This window comes from Gadus morhua, chromosome 1 (genome assembly GCF_902167405.1).
Source record: "Gadus morhua chromosome 1, gadMor3.0, whole genome shotgun sequence".
Taxonomy (NCBI): domain Eukaryota; kingdom Metazoa; phylum Chordata; class Actinopteri; order Gadiformes; family Gadidae; genus Gadus; species Gadus morhua.
The window spans coordinates 993990-1013365 of record NC_044048.1 but is presented as its reverse complement, the minus strand read 5'-3'; the positions used below and the strand labels follow the sequence as shown (position 1 = coordinate 1013365).

Here is a 19376-nt window from a genome sequence, read left to right as displayed (position 1 = left end):
CAAAATCGCGAAAACCGCAAAACAGTTTTTTCCCTACTCCTCCCACATTTCTTGACCAATCGACACCAAACTTTGCACACGGCATCTTCAGACGCACACGCAAAGAATGCTGGAACACTTTTTTGATCCGACCTTCGACGACGAAACGGTAGCGTTTTGAATATTGGTTTATGAGCTAAATTAGACGTGGAAAATCAAAAATCCAAAGAAATCCAAAATTAGACATCGGAACGAGTCCAAATTTTACACACATGTTGGTGCTAACCTTAATGTCGTACGATAAAAATTTCGGAAAATGTCGCCATTAGGGGGCGCCATAAACGTTGAAATTGTATATCTTCTAATTGGCCAAAGGAATGTTCTTCAAACTATGAGGGAACCATCAAGGGGCAAACCCGAGTCTATATAAAAATTATGGTCAAGAATTATTAATGTGGGCGGGAGTTATTTGGAAAAGAAAAATTGTCTTTGCAAAATTTCGCCACAAGAGGGCGCAAAAAAACGACGAAATAATACATCTCCTAATCGCCAATGGAATGTTCTGAAAACGCGTTTTGGGCTATAACTCCCACACCGAACCTCCCACAGTCAAAACCTTTATATCCACATGTTGTTCACGGTAGCGTTTTGAATACTTGCTTCGCGTTCTGCCGGTGAAACGCACATTTCTTGTCGCGTTGTGCCGGCGAAATGCACACTTCTTGGACCCCTGCATAACTGCTTGCAGTTCTAGTTATTATTCCTGCGCTAAATGTGGTACCACAGCCCAAACCGTAAATGGTGCCGACACGCCAATTGCATGACTTGATCCAGGTCCGGCACCGCTACTCAGATAACAAAATCCAGACACGCCGGCCACTAGGTGGCGCTATACCAAGGAAAGACGCGTTTGGGGCTATAACTCCCACACCGAACCTCCCACATTCAAAACCTTGTGCACACATATTCACTGGAGTCTGCTGCATCTTTTGGCATAGGCCACGCCCATTTGCGTCTAGGAATATTTTTCGCTAAATCGCGAAAACCGCGAAACTGTATTTTCGCTACTCCTCCCACATTTCTTGACCAATCAACACCAAACTTTGCACACGACATTTTCAGACGCACACGCAAAGAATGCATGAAACACTTTTTTGATGCGACCTTTGACGACGAAACGGTAGCGTTTTGAATATTGGTTTATAAGCTAAATTAGACGTGGAATATCAAAAATCCAAAGAAATCCAAAATTAGACATCGGATCGAGTCCAAATTTTACACACATGTTGGTGTTAACCTTAACGTCGTTCGATAAAAAAATCAGAAAAATTCGCCATTAGGGGGCGCAATAAACGAGGAAATTGTATATCGTCTACAAAATTTCGCCGCGAAAACGCTACACTGACTTCTCGCTGCTCCTACCATGGTCAAATCCTTTGTATCCACAGGTTCAGGGTAGCGTTTTCAACACATGCTTCACGTTGTGCCGGCGAAACGCACATTTCTTGTCGCGTTGTGCCGGCGAAATGCACACTTCTTGGACCCCTGCATAACTGCTTGCAGTTCTAGTTATTAGGGGTCCAAGCCAACAGGTTGGATCCCTATTGTTTTTGTAAGGTTTTTTTTTCCTATTATTATTATTTTTCCCCCCTAGAAGTGGGTCCACAGCCCAAACCGTAAATGGTGCCGACACGCCAATTGCATGACTAGATCCAGGTCCCTGAGTTCTAGGCAGACGACAAAATCCAGACACGCCGGCCACTAGGTGGCGCTATACCAAGGAAAGACGCGTTTGGGGCTATAACTCCCACACCGAACCTCCCACATTCAAAACCTTGTACACACATATTCACTGGAGTCTGCTGCATCTTTTGGCATAGGCCACGCCCATTTGCGTCTGGAATTTTTTTTCGCAAAATCGCGAAAACCGCAAAAATGTTTTTTCCCTACTCCTCCCACATTTTTGGACCAATCGACACCAAACTTTGCACACGACATCTTCAGACGCACACGCAAAGAATGCATGAAACACTTTTTTGATCCGTCCTTCGATAACGAAACGGTAGCGTTTTGAATATTGGTTTATTAGCTAAATTAGACGTGGAATATCAAAAATCCAAAGAAATCCAAAATTAGACATCGGATCGAGTCCACATTTTACACACATGTTGGTGCTAAGCTTAATGTCGTTCGATAAAAATTTCGGAAAATTTCGCCATTAGGGGGCGCAATAAACGAGGAAATTGTATATCTTCTACAAAATTTCGCCGCGAAAACGCTACACTGACTTCTCGCTACTCCTGCCACAGTCAAATCCTTTGTATCCACAGGTTCAGGGTAGCGTTTTGAACACATGCTTCGCTTTCTGCCGGCGAAACGCACATTTCTTGTCGCGTTGTGCCGGCGACATGCACACTTCTTGGACCCCTGCATAACTGCTTGCAGTTCTAGTTAGGGGTCCAAGCCAACAGGTTGGATCCCTATTGTTTTTGTAAGGATTTTTCCTATTATTATTCCCCCGTAAAAGTGGGAATACAGCCCAAACCGTAAATGTTGCACACACGCCAATTGCATGACTAGATCCAGGTCCGTGAGGACTACGCAGACGACAAAATCCAGACACGCCGGCCCCTAGGTGGCGCTATACCAAGGAATACGCGTTTGGGGCTATAACTCCCACACCGAACCTCCCACAGTCAAAAACTTGTACGCACATATTCACTGGAGTCTGCTGCATCTTTTGGCATAGGCCACGCCCATTTGCGTCTAGAATTTTTTTTCGCAAAATCGCGAAAACCGCAAAACAGTTTTTTCCCTACTCCTCCCACATTTCTTGACCAATCGACACCAAACTTTGCACACGACATCGTCAGACAAACACGAAAAGAAAAACTCAAACATTTTTTGATCCGACCTTCGATTACGAAACGGTAGCATTTAAAATTTGTTTATTAGCTACGTTTTACGTTGAAAATCAAAAAATCCAGAAAAATACCAAAATTAGACATCCGATCAAGTCCAAATTTTACACACATGTCGGTGCTACCCTTAGTGGCGTACGAAAAAGATTTCGGAAAATTTCGCCGTAAGGGGGCGCAATAAACGAGGAAATTGTATATCTTCTAATTGGCCAGAGGAATGCTCTTCAAACTATAAGGGAACCATCAAGGGGCAAACCCGAATCTATATAAAAAATATGGCCAAGAATTATTAATGTGGGCGGGAGTTATTTGGAAAAGGAAAATTGTCTTTGGAAAAATTCGCCACAAGGGGGTGCAAAAAAACGAAGACACAATATATCTCCTAATTGGCCAATGGAATGTTCTGAAAACGCGTTTTGGGCTATAACTCCCACACCGAACCTCCCACAGTCAAAACCTTGATATCCACAGATTCACTGGAGTCAGTTGCATCTTTTGGCATAGGCCAAGCCCATTTGTTTTGAACACATGCTTCGCGTTGTGCCGGCGAAATGCACACTTCTTGGACCCCTGCATAACTGCTTGCAGTTCTAGTTATTATTAGGGGTCCAAGCCAACAGGTTGGATCCCTATTGTTTTTGTAAGGATTTTTATTAGGGGTCCAAGCCAACAGGTTGGATCCCTATTGTTTTTGTAAGGATTTTTTTATTATTCTTCACGCCTTGAAAGTGGAACCACAGCCCAAACCGTAAATGGTGCACACGCGCCAATTGCATGACTACATCCAGAATCGGCACCGCTACTCAGATAACAAAATCCAGACACGCCAGCCACTAGGTGGCGCTATACCAAGGAATACGCGTTTGTGGCTATAACTCCCACACCGAACCTCCCAGAGTCCAAAAACTTGTACACACAGATGCACTGGAGTCTGCTGCATCTTTTGGCCTAGGCCACGCCCATTTGCGTCTAGGAATATTTTTCGCTAAATCGCGAAAACCGCAAAACTGTTTTTTCGCTACTCCTTCCACATTTCTCGACCAATCAACACCAAACTTTGCACACGACATCTTCAGACGCACACGCAAAGAATGCACGAAACACTTTTTTGATGCGACCTTTGACGACGAAACGGTAGCGTTTTGAATATTGGTTTATTAGCTAAATTAGACGTGGAATATCAAAAATCCAAAGAAATCCAAAATTAGACATCGGATCCAGTCCAAATTTTACACAAATGTTGGTGTTAACCTTAACGTCGTTCGATAAAAAATTCGGAAAAATTCGCCATTAGGGGGCGCAATAAACGAGGAAATTGTATATCGTCTGCAAAATTTCGCCGCGAAAACGCTACACTGACTTCTCGCTACTCCTACCACAGTCAAATCCTTTGTATCCACAGGTTCAGGGTAGCGTTTTGAACACATGCTTCGCGTTGTGCCGGCGAAACGCACATTTCTTGTCGCGTTGTGCCGGCGAAATGCACACTTCATGGACCCCTGCATAACTGCTTGCAGTTCTAGTTATTATTTTTCCCCCCTAGAAGTGGGTCCACAGCCCAAACCGTAAATGGTGCCGACACGCCAATTGCATGGCTAGATCCAGGTCCCTGAGTTCTAGGGAGACGACAAAATCCAGACACGCCGGCCACTAGGTGGCGCTATACCAAGGAAAGACGCGTTTGGGGCTATAACTCCCACACCGAACCTCCCACAGTCAAAAACTTGTACGCACATATTCACTGGAGTCTGCTGCATCTTTTGGCATAGGCCACGCCCATTTGCGTCTATAATTTTTTTTCGCAAAATCGCGAAAACCGCAAAACTGTTTTTTCCCTACTCCTCCCACATTTCTTGACCAATCGACACCAAACTTTGCACACGACATCTTCAGACGCACACGCAAAGAATGCACGAAACACTTTTTTGATGCGACCTTTGACGACGAAACGGTAGCGTTTTGAATATTGGTATATTAGCTAAATTAGACGTGAAATATCAAAAATCCAAAGAAATCCAAAATTAGACATCGGATCGAGTCCAAATTTTACACAAATGTTGGTGTTAACCTTAATGTCGTTCGATAAAAAAATCGGAAAACTTCGCCATTAGGGGGCGCAATAAACGAGGAAATTGTATATCGTCTGCAAAATTTCGCCGCAAAAACGCTACACTGACTTCTCGCTACTACTACCACAGTCAAATCCTTTGTATCCACAGGTTCAGGGTAGCGTTTTGAACACATGCTTCGCTTTGTGCCGGCGAAACGCACATTTCTTGTCGCGTTATGCCGGCGAAATGCACACTTCTTGGACCCCTGCATAACTGCTTGCAGTTCTAGTTATTATTATTATTATACTACCTCCCCGTGAAAATGGAACCACAGCCCAAACCGTAAATGGTGCACACCCGCCAATTGCATGACTAGAACCAGGTACGGCACCGCTACTCAGATAACCAAATTCAGACACGCCGGCCACTAGGTGGCGCTATACCAAGGAAAGATGCGTTTGGGGCTATAATTCCCACACCGAACCTCCCACAGTCAAAAACTTGTACGCACATATTCACTGGAGTCTGCTGCAACTTTTGGCATAGGCCACGCCCATTTGCGTCTAGAATTTTTTTTCGCAAAATCGCGAAAACTGGAAAACTGTTTTTGCCCTACTTCTCCCACATTTCTTGACCAATCGACACCAAACTTTGCACACGGCATCTTCAGACGCACACGCAAAGAATCCTTGAACACTTTTTTGATCCGACCCTTGACGACGAAACGGTAGCGTTTTGAACATTGGTTTATTAGCTACGTTTTACGCCGAAACGCAAAAATTCAAAAAATACCAAAATTAGACATCGGATCAAGCCCAAATTTTAGACGCATGTCGGTGTTACCCTTATTGGCGTTCAATAAAAAAAACGGAATTTTTCGCCATTAGGGGGCGCAATAAACGAGGAAATTGTATATCTTCTAATTGGCCAGAGGAATGTTCTTCAAACTATAAGGGAACCGTCAAGGGGCAAACCCGAGTCTATATAGAAAATATGGCCAAGAATTATTAATGTGGGCGGGAGTTATTTGGCAAAGGAAAATTGTCTTTGGAAAATGTCGCCACAGGGCGGCGCCAAAAAACGACGACATTGTCTATCTCCTATTTGGCCAATGGAATGTTCTGAAAACGAGTTTTAGGCTATAACTCCCACACCGAAGCTCCCACAGTCAAAACCTTTATATCCACAGGTTCAGGGTAGCGATTTGAATACTTGCTTCGCGTTCTGCCGGCGAAACGCACATTTCTTGTCGCGTTGTGCCGGCGAAATGCACACTTCTTGGACCCCTGCATAACTGCTTGCAGTTCTAGTTATTCTTCCCCCCGTACTTGTGGGACTACAGCCCAAACCGTAAATGGTGCACACGCGCCAATTGCATGACTAGATCCAGGTCCGGCACCGCTACTCAGATAACCAAATCCAGACGCGCCGGCCACTAGGTGGCGCTATACCAAGGACAGACGCGTTTGGGGCTATAACTCCCACACCGAATCTCCCACATTCAAAAACTTGTACGCACAGATTCACTGGAGTCTGCTGCATCTTTTGGCATAGGCCACGCCCATTTGCGTCTAGAATTTTTTTTCGCAAAATCGCGAAAACCGCAAAAATGCTTTTTCCCTACTCCTCCCACATTTTTTGACCAATCAACACCAAACTTTGCACACGACATCTTCAGACGCACGCGCAAAGAATGCAGGAAACACTTTTTTGATGCGACCTTTGACGACGAAACGGTAGCGTTTTGAATATTGGTTTATTAGCTAAATTAGACGTGGAATATCCAAAATCCCGAAAAATTCAAAATTACACATCGGATCGACTCCAAGTTTTACACACATGTTGGTGCTAACCTTCATGTCGTTCGATAAAAATTTCAGAAAATTTCGCCATTAGGGGGCGCAATAAACGAGGAAATTGTATATCTTCTACAAAATTTTGCCGCGAAAACGCTACACTGACTTCTCGCTACTCCTACCACAGTCAAATCCTTTGTATCCACAGGTTCAGGGTAGCGTTTTTAACACATGCTTCGCGTTGTGCCGGCGAAACGCACATTTCTTGTCGCGTTGTGCCGGCGAAATGCACACTTCTTGGACCCCTGCATAACTGCTTGCAGTTCTAGTTTGATTTATTGCTGTATAGTTAAACTAGCAAACCATCGCAAGGAAATGTAACAAAGCTGTAGCTGAAAGATTCATCCACAAACATCAGAATAGAAAAACACTGGCAGGGACCATTTTAGCGCATAATGACTACTGCTGCCTATGCGTGTGGCAGTAATGCAATTCTGCTGAATTATTTGGAGGACTTATAGCCTACTTGTAGTGAAGTATTTTTAACAGTGCGGAATCTACAGCTGGTCACTTTCACTGGCTAAGCAAAATGAATCCCGAACAGTTGAACCTCTGAATTGATCCTGAAAGCCTATATGTCCTAGAATAATTCATTTGTATTCCGTTTTAGGCCATCTCACTAAAGGTCACTTAAATTTAGCCTATTCAAGCTCACCAAGTCCAGTATTCAGAATTCAAAGCATTTATTCACAAATACGTTCTATTTTTTTGACAAGCGGAGCCGACAGTCCGGTGCAAACTATGCAAATTAGCCATGTGCACCAAACAGAAGATAGACGCAATGTATAGAACTGATTGGTGCATTATTGTGGATATGTAGGCTGGTTAGTTGTGGTTGTTTGTGGTCTTAGTGTAACAGCCTTGCCTTGGAGTTGGAGAAGTTGGAGTGATTGTGTGAATGTGCGTGAGAGAGCGCACCTGCCGTGGTGATGTTGGACTTGTTGTGGGCTTTTATGTGATCAATGATGTATCTGTCTGATCGTATTAGCTGTAGATGGATGGTTAAATAATGTCACAAGATCGGACCTACTGCAGGCTCTCATTTGCAAATGCACTGATTGTGTACCCGTCTCCGATATGCTATATACCTGGCATTTATTCAGTTCATGTTCTTCTGAGTGCGCAAGAACGGTGCCAATTATTGTCGTGTTTGCATTGTAATGCACAACTTTGCCCCTCCCTGTTATAAAATAAGGTGCATCACAACAACTTTAGCCAATGCAGGCTCCTATTGCTTTACCAGTGTGCTTAATATATGTGTGTGTGTGTGTGTGTGTGTGTGTGTGTGTGTGTGTGTGTGTGTGTGTGTGTGTGTGTGTGTGTGTGTGTGTGTGTGTGTGTGTGCGTGTGTGCGTGTGTGTGTGTGTGTGTGTGTGTGTGTGTGTGTGTCTGCGTGTTGTCATGTAGGCTATAGATATAGATCGATTGTCTTGGCTTGCTTGCATCCATGAAATATTGTAATGTTATGGCCGAGCTGGCTACTGCATATCGCGAACAATCTGGGGATGAGGGACTGCCATCTCAATATATAGCCTAACATATACAAATATATCACTGTACTAGACACAAATATATTTTCCACTAGCTAGTGGTGGTCATTACATTGTAGTGAAACTCGTAAAGACAACACAGCCTTATGTTACGGCGAAACATGGAGGCACTGCAGCTCTAGTTTCGACAATGCGTTACTTTAGTCTGGTCTTTCTCTTCACTGATTGGTTAGACAGCCTTCAAACTTAGTGGTCAAGCAAGGAAGGGGAGGGGCTCGTTCTGCATACCTAATAGCCGGAGTGAATAACTAATAGCCGGAGTGAATGACTAATAGCCGCGGCTATTAGTCATTCAAAACCGTACGGAAACCGTACGGATTCCGTACGGATTCCGTACGGAATTCTTGCCAAACCGTACGGAAACCGTACGGATTCCGTACGGATTCCGTACGGTTTTGCACTTTTACCGCGCCAATCTAGGTCCGGATTGTGGCCTTCTTGGCTTTCCATAAGTGGCAGCCAGCGCGGCCGGCAAGTGGCAGCCAGCGCTATGGAAAGCCAAGAAGGCCACAATCCGGACCTAGATTGGCGCGGTAAAAGTGCAAAACCGTACGGAATCCGTACGGAATCCGTACGGTTTTGAATGACTAATAGCCGCGGCTATTAGTCATTCACTCCGGCTATTAGTTATTCACTCCGGCTATTAGGTATGCAGAACGAGCCCCTCCCCTTCTTTGCTTGACCACTAAGTTTGAAGGCTGTCTAACCAATCAGTGAAGAGAAAGACCAGACTAAAGTAACGCATTGTCGAAACTAGAGCTGCAGTGCCTCCATGTTTCGCCGTAACATAAGGCTGTGTTGTCTTTACTAGTTTCACTACAATGTAATTACCACCACTAGCTAGTGGAAAATATATTTGTGTCTAGTACAGTGATATATTTGTTAGGCTATATATTGAGATGGCAGTCCCTCATCCCCAGATTGTTCGCGATATGTAGTAGCCAGCTCGGCCATAACATTACAATTTCATGGATGCAAGCAAGCCAAGACAATCGATCTATATCTATAGCCTACATGACAACACGCAGACACACACACACACACACACACACACACACACACACACACACACACACACACACACACACACACACACACACACACACACACACACACACACACACACACATTAAGCACACTGGTAAAGCAATAGGAGCCTGCATTGGCTAAAGTTGTTGGGATGCACCTTATTTTATAACAGGGAGGGGCAAAGTTGTGCATTACAATGCCAACACGACAATAATTGGCACCGTTCTTGCGCACTCAGAAGAACATGAACTGAATAAATGCCAGGTATATCGGAGACGGGTACACAATCAGTGCATTTGCAAATGAGAGCCTGCAGTAGGACCGATCTTGTGACATTATTTAACCATCCATCTACAGCTAATACGATCAGACAGATACATCATTGATCACATAAAAGCCCACAACAAGCCCAACATCACCACGGCAGGTGCGCTCTCTCACGCACATTCACACAATCACTCCAACTTCTCCAACTCCAAGGCAAGGCTGTTACACTAAGACCACAAACAACCACAACTAACCAGCCTACATATCCACAATAATGCACAACCATCAGTTCTATACATTGCGTCTATCTTCTGTTTGGTGCACATGGCTAATTTGCATAGTTTGCACCGGACTGTCGGCTCCGCTTGTCAAAAAAATAGAACGTATTTGTGAATAAATGCTTTGAATTCGCTAAAATGGTCCCTGCCAGTGTTTTTCTATTCTGATGTTTGTGGATGAATCTTTCAGCTACAGCTTTGTTACATTTCCTTGCGATGGTTTGCTAGTTTAACTATACAGCAATAAATCAAATGATGTAAGATGATGTGATTTTAAAAACATCAGCGTGAGTCACGCTGATTACAGGTGTTTTTAAAATGCGTATACGGCTCTCACATGACAGCCCCGCAACGGACACATCATCTTACATCATTTGATTTATTGCTGTATAGTTAAACTAGCAAACCATCGCAAGGAAATGTAACAAAGCTGTAGCTGAAAGATTCATCCACAAACATCAGAATAGAAAAACACTGGCAGGGACCATTTTAGCGCATAATGACTACTGCTGACAACACCCGATCCCGAACAGTTGAACCTCTGAATTGATCCAGAAAGCCTATATGTCCTAGACTAATTCATTTGTATTCCGTTTTAGGCCATCTCACTAAAGGTCACTTAAATTTAGCCTATTCAAGCTCACCAAGTCCAGTATTCAGAATTCAAAGCATTTATTCACAAATACGTTCTATTTTTTTGACAAGCGGAGCCGACAGTCCGGTGCAAACTATGCAAATTAGCCATGTGCACCAAACAGAAGATAGACGCAATGTATAGAACTGATTGTTGTGCATTATTGTGGATATGTAGGCTGGTTAGTTGTGGTTGTTTATGGTCTTAGTGTAACAGCCTTGCCTTGGAGTTGGAGAAGTTGGAGTGATTGTGTGAATGTGCGTGAGAGAGCGCACCTGCCGTGGTGATGTTGGGCTTGTTGTGGGCTTTTATGTGATCAATGATGTATCTGTCTGATCGTATTAGCTGTAGATGGATGGTTAAATAATGTCACAAGATCGGACCTACTGCAGGCTCTCATTTGCAAATGCACTGATTGTGTACCCGTCTCCGATATGCTATACAGGTGCTGGTCAAATTATTAGAATATCATGAAAAAGTTGATTTATTTCAGTAATTATATTCAGAACGTTAAACTTACATATTATATCAATTCATTACACACAGAGTGATATATTTGAAATGTTTATTTCTTTTAATTTGGATGATTAGTACTGACAATTACTGAAAATCCCAAATTCAGTATCTCAGAAAATTAGAATATTAGTTACGACTAGTACAAAAAATGATTTTTTAGAAATGTGGGCCAACTGAAAAGTATGAACATGGAAAGTTTCAGCATGTATGGCAATCAATACTTAGTTGCAGCTCCTTTTGCCTGAATTGCTGCAGCAATACGGCGTGGCATGGAGTCGACCAGAGTAGTCTATATTATATACTGTTTGGGTCCATTCCGATCTGAACACACTTCCGGTTGGGGAGGGTGGGGGTGGAGGGGGGTATCCCTATTCACAAGAGCCACTTCCTGTTTATGATTTATGACGGGTCATAAAATCCATTGTGTAGGGATGACAGGTGTAATGCCAGTGGTGAACCTGCAGGGGTCGCTGGGGTGCGGGATCTGTATAGACAGACACTTCCTGTTTATGTTTTATGGCGGGTCGTAAACATAGTATAAAAAGGGGGCGACGGCTGCTGTAGGGTCCCCGCATTCATCAAGTTGTCTGCAGTATTCTTTTCATTCGACATGGACTGCTCATCAGAAGAAACCCATAGATCAGATAGTCCTTATTGTTTGTATAGGGGCCCTCGTACCCCGTCGCCGCTGTCTTCCCCCGCCATGGACGACTCTGTGTCGAGCAATGAGGACATTGAAAACCAGATGCCTGATGGTATGTCCAACGCTAGTACGCCTGTGTCTAACTATGTCGATAGTTGTGGAGATGCGGTACTGCTTAATGCTCCACTCAAAAGAACGAGGCCTGTTTTAGGCTTGAGAGACCGGAGTGCCGGGGATTCATTCACCCACGTTGGCGAATACGGCTTGGAGTATGTAATATCATGGGTCGATGGCTGTGTTATTTTGAAAGTTAAAGATTGTGCTACAGAGTGGCGGATGAACGTTCACGAGTGGAATTTTTTCTTGGAGAATTTATGCCCCATGCTAGACGGCGACGAGGGTACATGGCATGGGGGACCCCATGAATACCGTTGGACCTTTCAGTATGAACCGAGGATTCAACATCGTTTGGCATGCACCTTTCAGTATGAATCGAGGATTCATCGCATGGATGCAAACTATCATACGAAGAGACCACAGGATTTCATTTTTTTCAGACGCGGTGTTGATACAGACGAGCTACCACAGTGCTATGATATGCATTGCATCGGTAGCTCTCCTCTACGCGCCAGTGTTTTAGAAGCTGCTGATTATTTTGATAATGTCTTTTTCATGCAGTGGGCTGATCTGTCTGCACTACGTGGAATTTTTGCAGAGATTGATTCTTTGGCTAAGACGAATGAAGAACCATGGAGCACAACTGATGATGAATGCCGAATGTGCCTGTTTGAGTCGTCTGGGTTTGATGATGGGGTACATGGTGTGTTTGAGTATGTTTAGGGTTATGCTAGCATTAGAAAATGCCCGCAATGTATAAGAAGGTGGAGGGTACATACTAGTAGTATTAAGGGTGTTTTATTTTCCTTTTTTAAATGTGTTTTTGATAGGCTATACCTTATTTTAATATGTGGGTGTTGTGTGTGTGTTTTTTATTTTCATATTCTAATGGTATATTTTTGATACGCTATGCAGCACAGGTCAATGATGAACATGTTCAAGGTGGGGGTGTGGCTATGGAGACTGCTGATTTAAAGGCTGTGCAACCCGGACCCCACTGGCTTCAAGAGTATGCCGTCTATCTGACCGGATTGAATCTGACCTTCCTACACATCGGAGAGGACAGTGAGCTGGAGGTGGACACTGCTGTGAGAGACGACGGATGGCCTGTATCAATACAGATCCGTTTAAACCCTGCATCGCTGGCTGTTCTGCGATTTACCACGGGGGTCTGTGTGGTGGCCATCATCAACCATCAGAAGCAAGCGGACTGCTGGGGATGCCAGTGTGATTGCCCAAGTCAACGACGCCATTCATGCCTACAGGGAGCGACACATCATCACTACGAATCCCACTACCATGACATTTGTGTCATCCTGGACAGACACCCCTTCCTGTTACTTTTAGAAACTGTTCTAAAGAAGACTACAGGGTTGACTGTGTCCCCCGGAAAAATCTATGGTGTGGTCGAATCTTATCTATGTGATTTAATATGCAATACCTATAATACCGAAAAACTGGATTCATTGACCACCGAAGGTGTGTCCGATGAACATCTGCTTCTGATACATGAAGCCATACAAATGTGGCGCCCTACATTGTCATTTTGCAAACCAAAGCCTGGTGGTGGTGGTGGGTGGCGTTTATAATGGGTGTGTTGTTTTCTTATGCCTATGATGCGGATAGCAAGATTGTATCAGATAGACTATCCGTTTTGATGTATGCTGCCATAGAAAATGATACGTATGTCCAACATAATGCTTATATCAAATGTACGTATAAGGGCTGGAATGATCTGGTCATGAAATTCTTGTGTGATAAACCTACTGATCAAATGTTAGCTGAAGTATTTACCCATTTCCCCGATGGTGACTGTTTTACCGTCGGACATGTCATGTGTATATGTGCTTTTGTATCGGATGTCTTGAAGTTGAATAATGCCTCAAACGCCGAGGGTATTAGAACTGCTAGAATGATGGCTTGTAAAATGGTGCAGAAAAATAAAACTGCATGTAGACTTTATCTGAGAATTGTTTTGAGTGGACAGACATTTTAAATAAAAGGATGGATAACTCTGATCAGTGTTTCAGTATTCGTTTTTTGTTGCATGCATACGACATGGATAAACGGCTGCATAAGACTTATTATGATCCCTCCGGACCAGGGGGTTACGGCGGCATCAATAAACTAAGAACGGCCCTCGCGCATAGTGAGGGTGCAGTACCTCCACTAAAATATATCAAGAAATGGTTGCTGAAGCAGGATCCCTACACCCTGCATGTACCTGCACCGATACATTTCCGCCGAAATAGAGTATTGGTTAGTGGAATAGATAGACAGTTCCAGGCTGATTTAGTGGATATGGCAGAGTATGCATCCGAAAATGATGGTGTGCATTTTCTGTTGACGTGTATCGATGTATTCTCAAAACATGCATGGGTTCGTCCGTTACCATCCAAGAGGGCTATCGACGTCGCTAAAGCTTTTGATGATATTCTCGGTGAAGGGCGTACCCCCGATAAACTGCAGACTGACGCTGGCAAAGAATTTTATAACAAGATCTTTCAGCGTTTGATGGAGCGGTACAATGTCAAACATTTCTCTACATCTACACTGTAAAAATGTTTTCGAGCTGTACTTCATCCAATTTATAATTGTCCTTCCATGCAGTTTAATATTATTTGTTTTACTTTTCCAATTAATATTTTTTCATTTATTAAATTGTTTAAAATAAATATTTTTACATTAAATTTCGCAAAGAGCTCAAACCAAGACATTTCTGTTTTGACAAATGCATAATTTTAGGATTACGCATAGGTTCGCCGCACATGCGCATTCGCACATAAAACTAAACTTGAGCAGAGACCACGCGGCATCAACCGACCTGGACCTGTTCCTGCGCCAGAGAGAGACTGATAGCATCATATCCACATTTTACGGATTATATTCTGGTAAGTGAAAACAACAATAATCATATGCTGCTGTTTTTAATGCTGTTATTTCTCTGTTTGTCACTGGCTATTTCTCTGGTAGGTGCTAACTAAATGTAGCTTGCTAGCTAGCCTAGTGTAGCTAACGTGACCTCAACATTAATTAAAAGGTAATATAAGTGAAACTCATTTAATATGTGGTTTATTTGACATTGGTATGCGGTTTTATTGCAGTGTATTTCTAAATACTCTCACTCGTATACGACGTTTGTAAATCGGCACAGCACCATTTTGCGAACACACCAAGCGCGTACCATGTACGCGCGTAACGCAGCTAAAATGTTGCTTGACCATTTTGTGTCAAAAATGGTCAGATACGCGCGTAACGCGCGTAGATGAGACCCCCCCCCCCCCAGCCTGTGGCTGCGCTGGATTTAGGAGTCCGAGGAAGGAAACCCAAACGCCGCCGTGTTTGGGTGGATGATAGAGCTTGGATCGGGTTAGATTAAATAATCTCGGATATAAATAACAATAATCGGGTTAAATAACTTCACATGGTGTGTCTGGTGTGTTTCCAGCATTCGTAGTGTTGATCAGCAGAGAAATAGTCCGCCAAGACGTTGAGGTTGCTTAGCAATCAGAGACTCTGTCCATGCAAGTGAACGGAGCGTTCACTCTTCGTCATAACTATCAAACCAAACATCCTTCACATTCACCGAGCGAACCTTATGAAAGTAAAATGCACATTTCTCGCTAGAAATGTTTCCATAAACGCATTTAATGGCGTAAATATGTTACTATTTCCACCCAGAATAAAGAAAGTTGCCGGCCGTGGCTGCCATGGACATGGCTGCGCTGGAGTCCGAGGTAGGAAACCCAAACGCCGCCGTGTTTGGGTGATAGAGTTTAGATCGGGTTAGATTAAATAATCTCGGATATAAATAACAATAATCGTTTTAAATAACTTCACATGGTGTGTCTGGTGTGTTTCCAGCATTCGTAGTGTTGATCAGCAGATATATAGTCCGCCAAGACGTTGAGGTTGCTTAGTAACCAGAGACTCTGTCCATGCAAGTGAACGGAGCGTTCCCTCTTCGTCATAACTGTCAAACCAAACATCCTTCACATTCACCGAGCGAACATTATGAAAGTAAAATGCACATTTCTCGCTAAAAATGTTTCCATAAAAGCATTTAATGGCGTAACTATGTTACTATTTCCACACAGAATAAAGAAAGATGTCGGCCGTATGCTTCTGTCCAAGCTCACTACTCTCTGCCAGTGACGTCGGGTCAAGCTCAACGCTGATTGGCTATTGCGGCGCGTATGAGCGTAAAAAGTTCAATTTTTTGAACTCCTCGTACGCGCGTATATGTACGCGCGTATATATACGCGCCTCATACGCGCGAGTAAAATGTTGCTTATACGCGTGTAACGCGTGTACGCGTCTCATACGCGCGTAAACCAATGGTTCCCTATGGAAAAATTGCCGATTTTATACGCGGGTAACGCTTTTGGTGTGGCCGTACCTAACAGTCACGAGAGTCAACATGGCTGCCAGCCGAGTAGTTTTTATGGTCGGCATTTGATAAGTAAGTACACAACATTGAAGTGTCGCTTTTATTATCTTTATCTTTCTTATCTAAGAAGTAGACGAAATGTTAGCAGAATGAAGAGGGACGTTTCATGTAGGGAGGCCGGAGGGCTGTGTGTGTGTGTGTGTGTGTGTGTGTGTGTGTGTGTGTGTGTGTGCGTGTGTGTGTGTGTGTGCGTGTGTGTGTGTCGGCATCGGGAGAAATCCCGCTGTGTGCGTTGTGCGTTAGGCTGGCTTCTTTCAGCTAGAGTTGCGTTCCATCAATATGACTTAAGGGAATTTCCGCTAAGTAACCATGGCAATTTATCCGACCAAACTAACCTGGTCGGGAGCAGGTTAACTGTCAGGCTAACTTGAGCGGTGTTTCAGAGAAATCCATCTGTCAGCAACAATTGTAGGCTACCATCAGAAGGTTCCGCCAAAACTAGTCCTCACAATTTTGTCATAGATGTACATATATAAAGTACAAACAGCGTATATTTTCACTAAGGGTCTAATGATGCAAATTAAATAATTCAATTAATTGCTATATCTATTATAACTGTGGCTATTTTCACAACACATTTTCACACAAATGTATGTATTATCGCGTGATCACTAATCAGCTGCTGGGTGAATGGTCTAGCAGCACTGCGAGTGATATGCGCGACCCGAGTTCGCGTCCAGACTAATGCTAGTATTCTTGGCGTTGGCTTCATTTTGTAATAACCTTCATTAATTGTATTAATTCCCTAATTAAGAATATTCAAAGAAATGGAAAATAATTGGCATGAAAAGTTATTTGATTTCTCTAGTAATCCTTCCTATATTACTATTACTTGCGTGGGGATAGAACCCCGGACGACCGGGTGCAAGTCCGACACGTTAACTCGAGACTATCTACCTGCTTTAAAATCCATGGTCAATATTATATTAAAATATGTTACGCTTAATACTACTCATGCATTCAACAGATCGCCGATTTTTGTGTCAGGCAGCCTCTCTGTTTCTATTATTGGTTACGGTGTTCCCTTTTTGAGTTATTATGTGCGTGTACTCCTCATAGACCTCCACACGTATGGCAAGCCGAGTGTGCCACAATTCGACTTCAATGAAACGCGTTCTGAAACGCCAGCACGCGCGCCAGAACGCGTTCCGGTTTTCCAGAACGCGTTTCATTGAAGTCGAATTGTGGCACACTCTGCAAGCCGCTGGAAAAGATCCCGCTCGGTCCTTTTCGGACATGAGTGGTTGTTATGGTTACTTCCTACCTTCCTTCTTTCCTCCCTTCCCCCCTTCCTCCTTCCTTGACCCGAAGACGGCACAAGGGTTAAAAAAAAAGTTTGCTTTGTCATGATGGGATATTGTTTAGATTGATGATAAAAAAGATGAGTTAATTGAATCCATTTAAAATTAAGTCTATATGGGGGGGGGGGGGGGGGGGGGGGGGTGAGAAGGTGTCTGAATACTTTACGAATGCACTGTATGTTCTTTACTGTTCGTTCTGTTCTCTTCCAGGTGTCGGAGAAGGAAGAGGCTGAACACATTCTTCAGGGGGCAACCATGGCAATCTACATCATCAGAGATGCACAAGCTGCACCCAAAGACATTGGCATTATACTTGAGGGACAAGAGGTTGTGAACGAGTTGCCGTCTGTCGCAAATGCTGTCGCCATTCTCATGGGACTCCTTTATGTTCTCAATATGGAATATCCAAAGACATTGAAACAGACATTTGAATATATCCAGAAAGTCCTCATGGAGCTGGACCCGAAAGGCATGACCACCAAGGTCAAGAAGCTCTATGACCAGCTATACAGTACAGCTTAGTTGCATCGTAACAGTAGCAAGTAAAGTAGCATTAGTCAGTAGTAGTGTTTGCTTTTGCAGCTGACTAGCTGGCATACATATGTGGTGTGACTAATTTGAGAGCTGACTGACTGACTAGAGACTTGACTGACTGACTGACTTGAGACTTGACTGACTGACTTGAGACTTGACTGACTGACTTACTTGCGCCTTGACTGACTGACTGACTTGAGACTTGACTGACTAACTTGAGACTTGACTGACTGACTAACTTGAGACTTGACTGACTGACTGACATGAGACTTGACTGACTGACTTGAGACTTGACTGACGGATTTTACATTTCAGCCAGGTTTGGCATCTCACTGTTAATGTCTTGGGATTGTACACTGTTTGGTTATATCAGGAGGATTTTACAGTTCAGCCAGGTTTGGCATCTCACCGTTAATGTCTTGGGATTGTACACTGTTTGGTTATATCAGGAGGATTTTACAGTTCAGCCAGGTTTGGCATCCCACCGTTGATGTCTTGCAATTGTACACTGTTTGGTTAAATCAGGACGACTTTACATTTCAGCCAGATTTGGCATCCCAACGTTAGTAACTTGGAACACTGTTAATTTAAATCAGGGTTTTGACTGTTTTTGAATTCCATTTCTCAAGTGTTAAATTACAACCATGCAGATACCCTGTAAAATGTCATGTTTTATCATTTTATAAGTTAGTTAATTGATATCAATGTGTCATGAGAATTATTGATATATATATTTTTTATTAAACAAATAATTTCTATTTAGTTTTATATTTTAAATGATAAATATTTGTTTGATAAAATATATATCTTTTTGATTGGATAAAGCAAATAATTTCTATTTAGTTGTGTTTCTGAAATAATAAATACTTGTTTGATAAAATTATATCTCTTTGATTGGATAAAACAAATAATTTCTATTTAGTTGTATTTCTGAAATAATAAATATTTGTTTGATAAAATATATATCTTTGATTGGATAAAACAAATAATTTCTATTTAGTTGTATTTATTAAATGATAAACAATTGTTTGATAAAATCTATATATTTTTGTTAGATAAAACATTACATTTAAATTAATTGGCTTCCTTTTAACAAGAAAATATGATTTTGGCCAAGTCTTAAAATATAGTTTCCATGGACATAGAAAATACAGTTTGAGACAAGTTTTATTTTTTCATTGGCTCAACTTATACAATATAGATGTGAACTGTTACCCTAAAAAATTTTAATTAGTTGAACTAAAAACTTT

General features: G+C 42.7%; 1 long non-coding RNA gene across 1 annotated transcript; it reads left to right on the top strand.

Moving 5' to 3' along the window:
- The first annotated feature begins 14398 nt into the window (after window positions 1-14398).
- Window positions 14399-18884, top strand: LOC115539775 (uncharacterized). The gene is made up of 2 exons (XR_003976037.1): window positions 14399-14732; window positions 17803-18884. It is a non-coding gene; the product is annotated as an uncharacterized LOC115539775 (long non-coding RNA).
- The last annotated feature ends 492 nt before the right edge of the window (window positions 18885-19376 follow it).